Source organism: Mauremys reevesii, linkage group 18 (genome assembly GCF_016161935.1).
Source record: "Mauremys reevesii isolate NIE-2019 linkage group 18, ASM1616193v1, whole genome shotgun sequence".
Taxonomy (NCBI): Eukaryota; Metazoa; Chordata; order Testudines; family Geoemydidae; genus Mauremys; species Mauremys reevesii.
Window position 1 is genome coordinate 32,292,633 of NC_052640.1, and position 15,385 is coordinate 32,308,017.

Genomic DNA, 15,385 nt, shown 5'->3' on the forward strand with positions numbered 1-15,385 from the left:
GGCAGTAGGAGGGAGTGGATGGTGGCAGGGTGGTGTTGCCGGCCAAAGGGCCCAAGGTGGCAGCAGTGGGGTTCGTTGCCCGGTGTGCGTTGCACTAATTAACACACCAGAGTGGAGAAGCAAACCAAGTTTATTTGAGCCCAAATAAGGTGCCAGGGAGAAAAAGCATTCTCAGATCCTGCACACCCGCACGCAGGTCCCAGTATTTATATCTTAAGCTGTTTGTGTAAGCCTTTTGTTTTGTTTTCCCCCTCACCCCCCCTTTCCCAACAGCAGTTACTTTAAACATTACATTTTAGCATGTTAGAAAAGTTCCCATTCGCATGCTTATCTTTGGCCTTGTTGGCCCAGGCGCATGTAGACATTCCCCCTTTCTATCACTACCGCTTTTGCTAGTTTGAGTGAAGCTACAGCTGTTAGCTGTTTGCTAGAAAAGCTGACTGTTACACATTTTGCTTTTAAGCTGTTAACATTTAGGTTGGTTGAAGTTCACAAGATGGAGTTGCTTTGGCTCACGTAGACCCAGAGCAGGGGGGCTTCATTGACACTCGTGGTCCTCCACCTCCCCCCCCCCCGAGTTACCTAGATTTATGCCTAGTGACACCAACAGTGGGGTTTCCCTCCCCCTGGAATGTCCTGTTTTGTGAATGTTCAAATCTGGTCTCTCTGCCATCCACAGCACTCGCAGCACGCTGCCGCATGAGGTCCCCTCCTTCCTTTCCAGTTGGTAGTGGCCAAGGGAATGCTGGGAAATGTAGTTCTTTCCCTGCTCCAGGGCTTGCTCTATAGGCAGGGAGCTCACCAAGGAACTACAGCTCCCAGAGCCCCCTGTTGGTTCTCAGCTCCCAGGCCGCCCCTGCAAATGGGCTGCCCCAAGCAGGTGCTTGCTTTGCCGGTGCTAGAGCCGCCCCTGCTCCGGGGGCTCCCTTCCCAGCGATGAGCCGGCGCCGGCACTTCTGTGCGAGGGAAATTCGCCTTCCACCCCACTGTGACCCTGGCTCTCCAGCCCACAGCACCATTGTTCCCCTCAGCAGCTCCAGCAGGGTTTGGCCCCGTCTATAGATTCCCCCTGGGAAGCCGCCAGCAGCTGATAAACACAGCGACACCCAACAGCTGCGTCACAGCCAAGGATTAGTTCTGCACAGGAACATGGCAAACGGGAAGCGAAGGCCGATGAGAGACAAAAGTTTATTCGAGATCTCAGAAAAGGCACTAGGAGACCAGCATGTCTCAGATCAAGCGCGCTGATACAAGCAGCTTTCCCTTTTTATACCCAAGTTGTTTACTTCAGCTTAGTTTCCCCCTTTCTCCCCTCCCCCCTTCCTTCCCCTAGCAACCTTGGCTGCTGCAATTTGTAGCTTGTTAGTAAATTTTCCTTCTACAAGTTATTTTGTCCTTGAGCTAGCGGTACGTAGGCCCCCCCTTATCACTACTGCTTTAGCCCGGTTTGAGCTGTGTTGCAGTTGATAGCTGACTGTTACACATTCTGTTCTGCAGTTGCTGGCAGTTTAGGTCGGTTAAAGTTCAGCATGGAGGAGCTTTGGTTCACTTTGGCCTAGAGCAGGGGGGCTCCATCGAAACTCGTGGTCTTCCACCCCGCGAGCTACCCAGTTATGCCTAGTGACACCAACAACGTGCCGAGCGCTTTCTCTTCACACCCGCGCTGGGGGGCTCACATGGCGTCTGCGCACACAAGTGCTTGGAGGCCACAAGTTCCATGCCGTGGGTGGAGGAGTGGCTAGTGACGGATATGGCCGCAGAGGGGTGCTGGCTTGGGTCCCTGGGGACAGCAAGGGCAGAGACCCCCTCCTCCGCTGTGTCCTCAGGAACCTGGCTCCCAGCAGAGACCCCGTCCGCTGCTGTGTCCTGAGGACCAGGGCTCCCAGCAGAGACCCCCTCCTCCGCTGTGTCCTGAGGACCAGGGCTCCCAGCAGAGACCCCCTCCTCCGCTGTGTCCTGAGGAACCTGACTCCCAGCAGAGACCCCGTCCGCTGCTGTGTCCTCAAGAACCTGGCTCCCAGCAGAGACCCCCTCCTCCGCTGTGTCCTGAGGACCAGGGCTCCCGGTAGAGACCCCCCTCCTCTTCTGTGTCCTGCGGACCAGGGCTCCCGGCAGAGACCCCCCTCCTCTTCTGTGTCCTGAGGACCAGGGCTCCCGGCAGAGACCCCCCTCCTCTTCTGTGTCCTGAGGATCAGGGCTCCCAGCAGAGACCCCCCTCCTCTTCTGTGTCCTGAGGATCAGGGCTCCTGGCAGAGACCCCCCTCCTCTGCTGTGTCCTGAGGACCAGGGCTCCTGGCAGAGACCCCCCTCCTCTGCTGTGTCCTGAGGACCAGGGCTCCCAGCAGAGACACCCTGATGAGGGGGCGACTCCCTTGATCACTGCGACTCTGAAAGAAGAATGAAAACCCAGGTCCTGCGGCCACCGCCCCTGTTTTTTCTTCCCTTCGCCGCTCCTGACGGCAGGTTTGTTTCACAGCCCTCCCCCAGCTCCTTTGCTGCTCTGGCCGGCAGGTTTCTTTCACGGCCCCTCCCCTCCTTGCTGCTCTGGCCGGCAGGTTTATTTCACACACCCCTCCCCGTCGTCTCTCCGACTGGCTGGCAGGTTTCCTTCCCCACTCGCCCTTTGCGGCTCCGGCCGGCCGGCAGGTTTGTTTCACAGCCCTCCCACCCCCTCTTTGCTGCTCCGGCCTGCAGGTTTGTTTCACAGCCCTCCCACCCCCGTCCTCGCTGCTCTGGCCGGCAGGTTTGTTTCATGGGCCCCCAGCCCTCACTGCTCTGGCCGGCAGGTTTGTTTCATGGGCCCCCAGCCCTCACTGCTCTGGCCGGCAGGTTTGTTTCATGGGCCCCCAGCCCTCACTGCTCTGGCCGGCAGGTTTGTTTCCCGCCCCCCTCCCCGTCGTCTCTCCGACTGGCTGGCAGGTTTCCTTCCCTCCTCGCCCTTTGCTGCTCCGGCCGGCCAGCAGGTTGGCTACCTGCCCCTCCCCTTCCTGTCCAGGCTGGCTGTTCTCCCCCGCCCCTCCGCCGCTCCGGCCCCCACGCAGGTTTTTTTTTTTTTTTTTGCTTGGGGTGGCAAAAAAGCTGGAGCCAGCCCTGCCTCTGGGACCTCTCTCTCGCCCTCAGCTGCCCCAGCACCTGGTACTAGACGCGGCAGCTGAAGCCTTGGCGCAGCCCCTGCTTCACATGCTGGGTCAGGGCCTCCAGGCTGGGAAAGACTCGGCAGCAGGCCAGGCACCGCAGGTCCTGCTTGATGGTGAGGAGCCACTCTGGGGACGCTCCCATCGGCTGCTGCGGCGCCTCCTCTGCCGCCCCCCCGGTGCCGCTCTCTGCCTCTGGGTCCACGTGCCCCAGCTCGGACTTGGTGTGGGAGCTGCTCAGGTCCGAGCCGGCAAAGCTTTCTCCTCCGATGTACTTGGCCTTAAAGATGCGAGGCCGCTTCCTAATGGCTTCAAAGCCGGCCCCGGTTTCCCAGGCCACCGAGACGCCGTTCACAGCCTGGACCTTCATGTAGTAAAGGGCCTTTTCTTCTGCCACCTCTTCGGCCTCTCTGCCACGTGCCGAGCGCTTTCTCTTCATGTCCGTGCCGGGGGGCTCACATGGCGGCTGCGCACATGGGAGGTTGGAGGCCATGGGTTCCATGCCGCGGATGGAGGAGTGGCTGGTGACAGATGTGACCACAGAGGGATGCTGGCTTGGATCCCTGGGGCCAGCAGGGGCAGAGCCCACCTCCTCCGCTGTGTCCTGAGGAACCTCCCTCCCGGCAGAGACCCCCTCCCCCGCTGTGTCCTGAGGAACCTCCCTCCCGGCAGAGACCCCCTCCCCCGCTGTGTCCTGAGGAACCTCCCTCCCGGCAGAGACCCCCTCCCCCGCTGTGTCCTGAGGAACCTCCCTCCCGGCAGAGACCCCCTCCCCCGCTGTGTCCTGAGGACCAGGGCTCCCGGCAGAGACGCCCTGATGAGGGGGCGACTCCCTTGATCTCTGCGACTCTGAAAGCAGAATGAAAGCCCAGGTCCTGCGGCCATCGCCCCCTGCGGTGAGTGCCCCACCCGCTCCCAGCCCTGTGTCCCAGGCCCAAAGGGGCCCCCCGCGGGCAGGGGGAGGGGGTGGGGAAGGGGACTCACTGAGTGCGACTATCAGGGGAGCGCCCGGTCAGGGGTCCGACACGCTGCCCCCAGGGAAGGGCCAGAGCCCCCTCGCTGGGCACACTGGAAACTAGGCTGGACAGAGCCCTAGAGAACGTCCTGTCGGTGCCCATGCTGCCCTGGCCCTGGGGGGATGGACACTCTGCCCCACTGGGCTGCCTCAGCCCTGACATCTGTCACCCTGGCAGCCTGCGACCGGGCTGTGCCCATCTCCAAGGCCCCTGGCTTAGGGTCCTTACCCAAGGGCACAGGACTCTTCCCCTCTGGGACCTCCCTCTCGCCCTCAGCTGCCCCAGCACCTGGTAAGAGACGCGGCAGCTGAAGCCTTGGTGCAGCCCCTGCTTCACATGCTGGGTCAGGGCCTCCAGGCTGGGAAAGACTCGGCAGCAGGCCAGGCACCGCAGGTCCTGCTCGATGGTGAGGAGCCACTCCAGGGGCGCTCCCGTCGGCTGCTGCGGCACCTCCTCTGCCGCCCCCCCGGTGCCGCCCTCTGCCTCTGGGTCCATGTCCCCCAGCTCGGACTTGGTGTGGGAGCTGCTCAGGTCCGAGCCGGCAAAGCTTTCTCCTCCGATGTACTTGGCCTTAAAGATGCGAGGCCGCTTTCTAATGGCTCCAAAGCCGGCCCTGGTCTCCCAGCCCACCGAGATACCGTTCAAGGCCTGGACCTTCATATAGTAAAGGCACTTTTCTTCTGCCTCCTCCTTGGACTCTCTGCCACGTGCCGAGCGCTTTCTCTTCACGCCCGCGCCGGGGGGCTCATATGGCGGCTGCGTACACAGGCGGTTGAAGGCCAGGGGTTCCACACAGCGGGTTGAGGAGTGGTTGGTGGTGGATGTGGCCACGGAGGGGTGCTGGCTTGGGTCCCTGGGCCAGCAGGGGCAGAGACCCCCTCCTCTGCTGTGTCCTCAGAACCAGGGTTTCCGGCAGAGACCCCTGGGGAGGAGCCACTGGATCAGTTGTAAATGCCATTACTGAAATCTAATAATAGGGACTGGGTTAAAATTTGTCTGTAGCAGGAATGACAGTTCATTGTGGTAAGAGTGGGGCTCACGTCTAATCAAGTTAGCTGTTACCTTAACTCAGCAACAGTTGGTTAGGTCCTCACTGTTGTACTCAGCCATCTCTTAACAACTACTCAAATGTATAAGCGAGCATTGGTCTAGGCATGTGGAAAAATTGTGTTATCTTCCTGGCATGGTATCTTCCTGGCAGGGGCGGTTCTAGACCCCAGTGGCCCTTTCCCGGGGGGGGCGGCATTTGGCTCCGGTTGAGCTCCCGCAGGCATGCCTGTGGCAGGTCCACCGGAGCCCGGGACGAGCGGACCTGCCGCAGGCATGACTGCGGCGGGTCCCCTCTTCCCACGGCTCCGGTTGAGCTCCCGCAGGCCTGCCTGCGGCAGGTCCACCGGAGCCGCAGGACCACGGCACCCGCCGCAGTCATGCCTGCGGCAGGTCTGCTCGTCCCGGGCTCCGGTGGACCTGCTGCAGGCATGCTGGCGGGAGCTCAACCGGAGCCGCGGGAAGAGGGGACCCGCCGCGGGACCGGGGAAGGGCGGCGCAGCGCACCGCGCTGCTTGGGGCAGCCTACTTTCTAGAGCCGCCCCTGCTTCCTGGTGTACAGTATGAAAGTTGCAGCCCTGATAGGAGACTCACTCGTGCCACAGGTGCCATGTTGGGTGAGAGCTGCAGTTCTCAAAGACTGAATGTCTTCACCATGGATGGTGGCAAGGGAGTGGTCCCTATCGATAATAGGGGTATGCTGAGACGGTCATTGCATCCTTGGAGGGGTGTTAATTCCTGAACTGGAGGCTCAGCGAATGCACCCTCTTCCATTCGCATGTCACAGACACCTGTGTAGAATAAGGGCTGGAGATAACTATATGGCTTTCCCACGGGACCAATGTTCCATCCTGGAGGATGGGTTTTGTGTATGGGAAACCTGAAGTCAGGACAAGCCTCATCTCAAATGTTGGGACCTGACTTAATGGTGCATGTAATGTAATTCAATGGATGATTCAGCAGTGAGGAAGGACTCCATTATCTGGTGTGGCTGTGGGTGGTTAACGGTGGCAGGCAAGCCTTGCTTAAATATCTCATTCTTCCTATTGTGTTAAGCCTTTTAAAAATATTATGAAAAAAGTGGTAGGGCAATTACAGTGATTCAGTGGATAGAAGGGTTTGCTATTGTGGAACCAAAATTTCCATGGGGAATGGATTTGGGTTGTGTTCTCACAGTGGTATGTGGACTTATTATTTTGATTGCAAATATTATTATGTATTATTTCATTCTGTTCTCAAAATCATAGTTAATTATTGATAAAGTTAATTATTGCTCCTAATAAATACAAGGAAGTGGTGTTAGTGGAGTCTAAGAATTGTTCTTACCCCAAAACCAAATGGGGGAGCTGAAGGGGATGCTTGTGTTCAATTTGGATACAATGTGCTTTGCAGGTTACTTGTGCACAGGGAAGCGCACTGTGGCTCACCAGCCTCGGAACATTCTAGAGAAAGCCAGGGGGAGGGGGTGAGCTCAGCATGTGGCATGGCGCACTATGAGCATGTGATAAACAAACCCATATATAGGTTTGTTTAACTGTGATCGGTTAGAGCTTCATGTTCTGTAAGTTGTTCTATAACTTGTTCTATAAGTGCCATGTGCTATACACTAGCAAGGGGAGGGGCTCCTGGCTGGAGAGACTCTGCCTGATTCTTTGTACCAGGGGCTCTCCTTGTGCACATATTGAATAAAGCCTTGTTGAATTGAATCGCATGGAATCGAAGTCCCTTGATTCTACCCAGCATCAGACTCACTGGGAACCACAGAATCCCACCAGTTTCTTGGCGCAGCGAGCAGGGTGAGAAATTTCTTTCCGGATCACAACCTACAATCAAATTAGGGGGTGAGTTTGTTCATTTTTTATTTGGTTGTGTGTCTCTGACCTGACTGGTGACTCTCATACCTTTTGTGGTAAGCAAGTCTTAGTGCTGGGGAATTCAGGGAGTTTGTTGCAGTCTTAAGACATTGTACTTAGTGTGGGGGCTGGCTAAGCTGTAAGTTCTTCTGACTAAGTGCTGTTGAAGTGGGAAATCAAAGAGGCTGTCATAAACAGATAGTTAAGGGTTCAGGTCTCTTTTACTTGTAAAGGGTTAACAAGCTCAGTAAACCTGACGGACACCTGACCAGAGGACCAATCAAGGGACAAGATAATTTCAAATCTCTGTGGAGGGAAGTCTTTGTTTGTGTTCTTTGTTTTGGGGGCTGTTCTCTCTTTGGATCTAAGAGGGGCCAGACGTACATCCAGGCTCTCCAAGCTTCCTGAAATATTTCCTTCTATTCAGTATAGTGAGTATTAGCAAGGTGGATTAGTTTTGTAATAAATTTCTGTATTTGCAAATGTGTGTTTGCTGGAGAAATATCTTTATTTCTGTTTGCTGTTACTTTTGATTATTCTGAAAAAGGTGGGGGGGGGGGACCCCTCTAGGGTTATAAGCTAAATCCTCTTTATTTTTTCATCCTGGTGTTACAGAGATAGTTTTTACTTTTCTTTCTTTAATTAAAGCTGTTCTTTTGAAGAACCTGTTTGATTTTTCCCTTGTTTGAAACCTCAGGGGATTAGTTTGACTCACTGGGGACAGGTGGGGGGAAGGTGAATCCCTCTTTGTTTTGATTCAAAGAGTTTGAATCAAGGTGATCTCTCCCGACGGCTAAGGGAGGGGGAAGAAGGTGGGGGGAATGGTTTATTTCCCTTTGTGTTAGATCCAAGGAGTTTGGATCGGTGTTTCCCTGGAAAAGTTTTGGGGGAACAGGGAATGTGCTAGACACTGGAATTTCTAGCTGGTGGCAGCATTACCAGATCTAAACTAGGATTTAAGTTTAGAGGAGCCCATGCAGGTCCCCATCTTGTGGACGCTAAAGTTCCAAATGGGGAATAAACCTATGACAGAGGCTGTAAGGAGCAACAGTTAGTGTAGGGGCAGGTATATCCCTAAGTACCTCTAGCGAATGTGTTGGCTGGCCCCAATCTCCCAATTGGACATTGTAATTGTGCAGATCAAATAAATTGGAAAAAGGATTAATCTGCTGATTGGTCATTTTAGTCTGGGGTGTTTGATTTGAATACATTGTTATTAGTCTGTAAACAGAATTGTGTTTAAAAATTTGGAGATTGGAGGATATTTAGGTTAAAAAAAGGGAAAGATGAAGGGATATAATAATCCACAATATGAAGAGTGTATGATTAGTGTTTTTATAACTTGTAGCAGTAAGTTTATTAGTTTTCTTGTGAAAATATTTTGGCTGTATGATTGAAATAAAGAAGGACAAAATGGCTGGTATGTGTTTAACTGTTGATTATGAACAGCTGGTTAGAAAGAGTGATGTGCTAAAAGGAAGGGTGGGAGAGTTAGAAGCAGAGGTGGGAAAACTGCAAGCAGAAGCAAAAAAGTATAAAGAAGCAGACTTGCAGGGAAAGAAATCTTGTCCCTCAGCACCTTTGGACCCTACATGTGTAACATGGGGATATCAGTCTAGTTTCATGGCTCCGGTGAGAGTGCCCACTGTCCCTAATCCTAACCCAGGGGAAGGGGGCCCTGCTACTGTTAGTCGCCTAGAGCACACTCCTATAAATCCATCTGACTTGCGGAGCATGTTAAAAGAATTGTCATCTTTGCAGCTTAATAACCCAAAGCTACCCTTCTGGGAAAAGGTACAGGAGTGGATTGGAGAGGGAGGCTTATGTGCTTTTGATGATCACATAGTGTTTTCAGCCTTGGACATTAGCAATGGCTTTTGGTCTATTCCTGGGCACCCTGACAGTCAGTTTTGGTTTGCATTCACTGTTAAAGGGAAGCAATAGACCTTCACTCGCCTCAGCCAGGGTTTCTATAACTCACCTACTTTGTTTCATAGAGTGTTAGCTGATGTGCTGGCAAAGCTGCCAGATGTGGCTTCTTGTGTTGTACAGTATGTTAATGATCTTCTTGTCTCCTCACCAGATGGTCAAACACACATGAAAGGCTTAGAAGTGATCCTGCAGCACTTGGCAGACAGTGGGGTAAATGTAATGCTAGAAAGGCTCAGATCGCAAAGAAGGAAGTATCCTATCTGGGGTATCTAATATCCAAGGGGTACAAGTGTTTAACTGTTGACTGCATTGAGGCTATTAATGCATGCCCACAACCAATTACGGTCAGGGGAGTTAGGAAAGAGTTGGGGCTATTTAATTTCTGCCGAACTCAAATCCCAAATTATTCAAGGATTGTCCAGCCCCTTAATAATCTCCTGAAGGGTGCTGGTGGACCACATGATGAAATTGAATGGACATTTGAATGTGAACAGGCATTTACCACATTGAAACAGAGGCTAAGTACTGCCCCAGGGTTGGGACTTCCTAATCCATTAATGCCTTTTACATTGTACACGCATGTCAGAGAGGGACATATGACAGCAGTGTTCATGCAAAAACATGGGGACAAACAGTGCCCAGTAGCACACTACTCTTCTAAACTAGATGCTGTCACTCAAGCAATGCCACCGTGCCTCCAGGCGGTGGAAGGAGCTTCTATGGCCCTCAATCAAGCCTCACCACTAATTGGTGTGCAGGATGTAATTATTGTCGTGCCTCACGCTGTCCTTGCTATTTTATCAGGAAAGAAATCTTCGGCAGTCCATGTGGCAAGATGGACTTGGTGGGAAATGAGCTTGCTAATGCCTTCAGTACGTCTGCAACGAGCGTCATCGCTAAACCCTGCCACCCTCACGCCTAGCCCAGATGAGGGACACCCGCATCGGTGTTGCCTTAAGGAAGAGCCCATGGACCTTCCATTGGTAAAAGAAACTGAAATACCTGGTGCCCCTTGCCTATACGTGGATGGTTCTTCCTCCTACATGGATGGCAAGCGACACACCGGATGGGCCGTTTGTACGCAAGATGGGCAGCTGGTGACACCTGGCAGTTTACTTGGGGCATCAGCACAAGTAACAGAACTGCAGGTGTTAGTTGCAGCATGTGAAGCCGCGGAAGGTCATGCTATAAACATCTATACTAATTCTAGATGTGTGTTTGGGGTTGTAGATAATTACATTAACTTGTGGGTAAATCGGGGATTCCTGACAAGTACAGGATCCCAATACAAAATGGGGGGATAGTGCAGAAACGTCATGCAGCCATGCAGAAACCTACCGACATAGCAGTGATAAAAGAGAAGGCCACACAGAAGGGACAGACTCTCATAGCGAGGGGAACCGAACGGCAGATGAACTAGCTAAACAAGCAGCAGTGGAAGGTAAAGAGACCCAATTGGTTGCTGCAACACAGCCTCTCATAAACCCCCAAACTTTTTTGAATTACAGGACATTCAGCACACTGCCCCAGGGGCAGAGAAGTGGTTATGGATGGATAACGGGGGCAATCTGTGTGATGATAACACTTGGAGAGGGCCAGGGAACACATTAGTGTTACCAAATGTGCTAATGGGAACTATGATACAAGTGTATCACATCTTGGGACATGATGGAGCACGGAGGGTGATCCACCGTATGTCAAACACCTGGTGGCATCCTAAGCTTAATGCAGACGTGCATGATTATGTGAGAAGGCGTGTAACGTGTGCTCAATATAATTCTGCTCCCACAGTGAAAATGAAAATGCAGCATCAGCCAAGACCAACACAGCCCTTCACGCAGTTACAAATAGATTGAATTGGTCCCCTGCCAAGGTGCAGAGGGAAAGAATATGTTCTGGTGATCATGGATCACTTTACTAAGTGAGTAGAAGCTTCCCCAGTGGCCAAGGCCACTGCATCTGATGTAGTTAAACTATTGATGACTGAAATAATTCCCCGACGGGGACTTCCATGCTTCCTACTAATCCACATTCCTTATCTCCTTTTGAAACGCTGGCAGGGCGATGAGGACGCCAGGAAATCTGTGCATTGTAGGGGGGGAATTGTATGTCATGGGTGACCAGCCTGTTGAATATTGCAAATTGTTATCGCAGTGTGTCTCACAGGACCCCCGAACTGAACCAGACTCAAAGGCTGCAAAGAGGACATATGTGAGGTGCAGCCTGGTGACCAGGTGATGGTGAAAGCCTATAGAAAACGAACCTTTGAACCAGCATGGACTGGGCCTCACACGCTTCTCTTAGTAACTCCTTCAGCAGCCCGGGTCACTGGAATTCCAGTTCGGGTGCACCTGTCACGTGTAAAAGTATTCAAGGGTGAGACCCAACGTGGGGCACTACAATCTCTGTTTACTCTATGGACTCCTGGAAAGCCGCTCGTAATATTGTTAAGTGTTTGCATCTGATATTCCCAGTTTAAAATTGATGTAGGAATTTTTGTAGTCTACTAATTGTGTTGAGTGGTTTTGAAAGTTTCATCTTAATAATGCTGCAGTGGCTTTCAGTGTTTTACTGATGTAATCACCTGGGGAGGAGCCACTGGATCAGTTGTAAATGCCATTACTGAAATCTAGTAATAGGGACTGGGTTAAAATTTGTCTGTAGCAGGAATGACAGTTCATTGTGGTGAGAGTGGGGCTCACGTCTCATCAAGTTAGCTATTCCCTTAACTCAGCAACAGTTGGTTAGGTCCTCACTGTTGTACTCAGCCATCTCTTAACAACTACTCAAATGTATAAGCAAACATTGGTCTAGGCATGTGGAAAAATTGTGTTATCTTCCTGGCATGGTATCTTCCTGGTGTTCAGCATGAAAGTTGCAGCCCTGATAGGAGACTCACTCGTGCCACAGGTGCCATGTTGGGTGAGAGCTGCAGTTCTCAAAGACTGAATGTCTTCACCTTGGATGGTGGCAGGGGAGTGGTCCCTATCGATAATAGGGGTATGTTGAGATGGTCATTGCATCCTTGGAGGGGTTTTAATTCCTGAACTGGAGGCTCAGCCAGTGCACCCACTCCCATTCGCATGTCACAGACACCTGTATAGAATAAGGGCCGGAGATAACTATATGGCTTTCCCACGGGACCAATGTTCCATCCTGGAGGATGGGTTTTGTGTATGGAAAACCTGAAGTCAGGACAAGCCTTATCTCAAATGTTGGGACCTGACTTAATGGTGCATGTAATGTAATTTAATGTTTGATACAGCAGTGAGGAAGGACGCCATTATCTGGTGTGGCTGTGGGTGGTTAATGGTGGCAGGCAAGCCTTGCTTAAATATCTCATTCTTCCTATTGTGTTAAGCCTTTTAAAAATATTATGAAAAAAGTGGTAGGGCAATTACAGTGATTCAGTGGATAGAAGGGTTTGCTATTGTGGAACCAAAAATTCCATGGGGAATGGATTTGGGTTGTGTTCCCACAGTGGTATGTGGACTTATTATTTTGATTGCAAATATTATTATGTATTATTTCATTCTGTTCTCAAAATCATAGTTAATTATTGATAAAGTTAATTATTGCTCCTAATAAATACAAGGAAGTGGTGTTAGTGGAGTCTAAGAATTGTTCTTACCCCAAAACCAAATGGGGGAGCTGAAGGGGATGCTTGTGTTCAATTTGGATACAATGTGCTTTGCAGGTTACTTGTGCACAGGGAAGCGCACTGTGGCTCACCAGCCTCGGAACATTCTAGAGAAAGCCAGGGGGAGGGGGTGAGCTCAGCATGTGGCATGGCGCACTATGAGCATGTGATAAACAAACCCATATATAGGTTTGTTTAACTGTGATCGGTTAGAGCTTCATGTTCTGTAAGTTGTTCTATAACTTGTTCTATAAGTGCCATGTGCTATACACTAGCAAGGGGAGGGGCTCCTGGCTGGAGAGACTCTGCCTGATTCTTTGTACCAGGGGCTCTCCTTGTGCACATATTGAATAAAGCCTTGTTGAATTGAATCGCATGGAATCGAAGTCCCTTGATTCTACCCAGCATCAGACTCACTGGGAACCACAGAATCCCACCAGTTTCTTGGCGCAGCGAGCAGGGTGAGAAATTTCTTTCCGGATCACAACCTACAATCAAATTAGAGGGTGAGTTTGTTCATTTTTTATTTGGTTGTGTGTCTCTGACCTGACTGGTGACTCTCATACCTTTTGTGGTAAGCAAGTCTTAGTGCTGGGGAATTCAGGGAGTTTGTTGCAGTCTTAAGACATTGTACTTAGTGTGGGGGCTGGCTAAGCTGTAAGTTCTTCTGACTAAGTGCTGTTGAAGTGGGAAATCAAAGAGGCTGTCATAAACAGATAGTTAAGGGTTCAGGTCTCTTTTACCTGTAAAGGGTTAACAAGCTCAGTAAACCTGACGGACACCTGACCAGAGGACCAATCAAGGGACAAGATAATTTCAAATCTCTGTGGAGGGAAGTCTTTGTTTGTGTTCTTTGTTTTGGGGGCTGTTCTCTCTTTGGATCTAAGAGGGGCCAGACGTACATCCAGGCTCTCCAAGCTTCCTGAAATATTTCCTTCTATTCAGTATAGTGAGTATTAGCAAGGTGGATTAGTTTTGTAATTAATTTCTGTATTTGCAAATGTGTGTTTGCTGGAGAAATATCTTTATTTCTGTTTGCTGTTACTTTTGATTATTCTGAAAAAGGTGGGGGGGGGACCCCTCTAGGGTTATAAGCTAAATCCTCTTTATTTTTTCATCCTGGTGTTACAGAGATAGTTTTTACTTTTCTTTCTTTAATTAAAGCTGTTCTTTTGAAGAACCTGTTTGATTTTTCCCTTGTTTGAAACCTCAGGGGATTAGTTTGACTCACTGGGGACAGGTGGGGGGAAGGTGAATCCCTCTTTGTTTTGATTCAAAGAGTTTGAATCAAGGTGATCTCTCCCGACGGCTAAGGGAGGGGGAAGAAGGTGGGGGGAATGGTTTATTTCCCTTTGTGTTAGATCCAAGGAGTTTGGATCGGTGTTTCCCTGGAAAAGTTTTGGGGGAACAGGGAATGTGCTAGACACTGGAATTTCTAGCTGGTGGCAGCATTACCAGATCTAAACTAGGATTTAAGTTTAGAGGAGCCCATGCAGGTCCCCATCTTGTGGACGCTAAAGTTCCAAATGGGGAATAAACCTATGACAGAGGCTGTAAGGAGCAACAGTTAGTGTAGGGGCAGGTATATCCCTAAGTACCTCTAGCGAATGTGTTGGCTGGCCCCAATCTCCCAATTGGACATTGTAATTGTGCAGATCAAATAAATTGGAAAAAGGATTAATCTGCTGATTGGTCATTTTAGTCTGGGGTGTTTGATTTGAATACATTGTTATTAGTCTGTAAACAGAATTGTGTTTAAAAATTTGGAGATTGGAGGATATTTAGGTTAAAAAAAGGGAAAGATGAAGGGATATAATAATCCACAATATGAAGAGTGTATGATTAGTGTTTTTATAACTTGTAGCAGTAAGTTTATTAGTTTTCTTGTGAAAATATTTTGGCTGTATGATTGAAATAAAGAAGGACAAAATGGCTGGTATGTGTTTAACTGTTGATTATGAACAGCTGGTTAGAAAGAGTGATGTGCTAAAAGGAAGGGTGGGAGAGTGCACCCACTCCCATTCGCATGTCACAGACACCTGTATAGAATAAGGGCCGGAGATAACTATATGGCTTTCCCACGGGACCAATGTTCCATCCTGGAGGATGGGTTTTGTGTATGGAAAACCTGAAGTCAGGACAAGCCTTATCTCAAATGTTGGGACCTGACTTAATGGTGCATGTAATGTAATTTAATGTTTGATACAGCAGTGAGGAAGGACGCCATTATCTGGTGTGGCTGTGGGTGGTTAACGGTGGCAGGCAAGCCTTGCTTAAATATCTCATTCTTCCTATTGTGTTAAGCCTTTTAAAAATATTATGAAAAAAGTGGTAGGGCAATTACAGTGATTCAGTGGATAGAAGGGTTTGCTATTGTGGAACCAAAAATTCCATGGGGAATGGATTTGGGTTGTGTTCCCACAGTGGTATGTGGACTTATTATTTTGATTGCAAATATTATTATGTATTATTTCATTCTGTTCTCAAAATCATAGTTAATTATTGATAAAGTTAATTATTGCTCCTAATAAATACAAGGAAGTGGTGTTAGTGGGGTCTAAGAATTGTTCTTACCCCAAAACCAAATGGGGGAGCTGAAGGGGATGCTTGTGTTCATTCTGGATACAATGTGCTTTGCAGGGTACTTGTGCCTAGGGAAGCCCGCTGTGGCTCAGCAGCCTCGGAACATTCTAGAGAAAGCCAGGGGGAGGGGGTGAGCTCAGCATGTGGCATGGCGCACTAAGAGCATGTTATAAACATGGG

General features: G+C 50.3%; 1 long non-coding RNA gene across 1 annotated transcript; it reads left to right on the top strand.

Annotated features, from left to right (window-relative positions):
• Window positions 1-8,584: 8,584 nt before the first annotated feature.
• Window positions 8,585-12,749, top strand: LOC120386376. Its single transcript, XR_005589690.1, has 3 exons — window positions 8,585-8,682; window positions 9,134-9,192; window positions 9,787-12,749. It is a non-coding gene; the product is annotated as an uncharacterized LOC120386376 (long non-coding RNA).
• The last annotated feature ends 2,636 nt before the right edge of the window (window positions 12,750-15,385 follow it).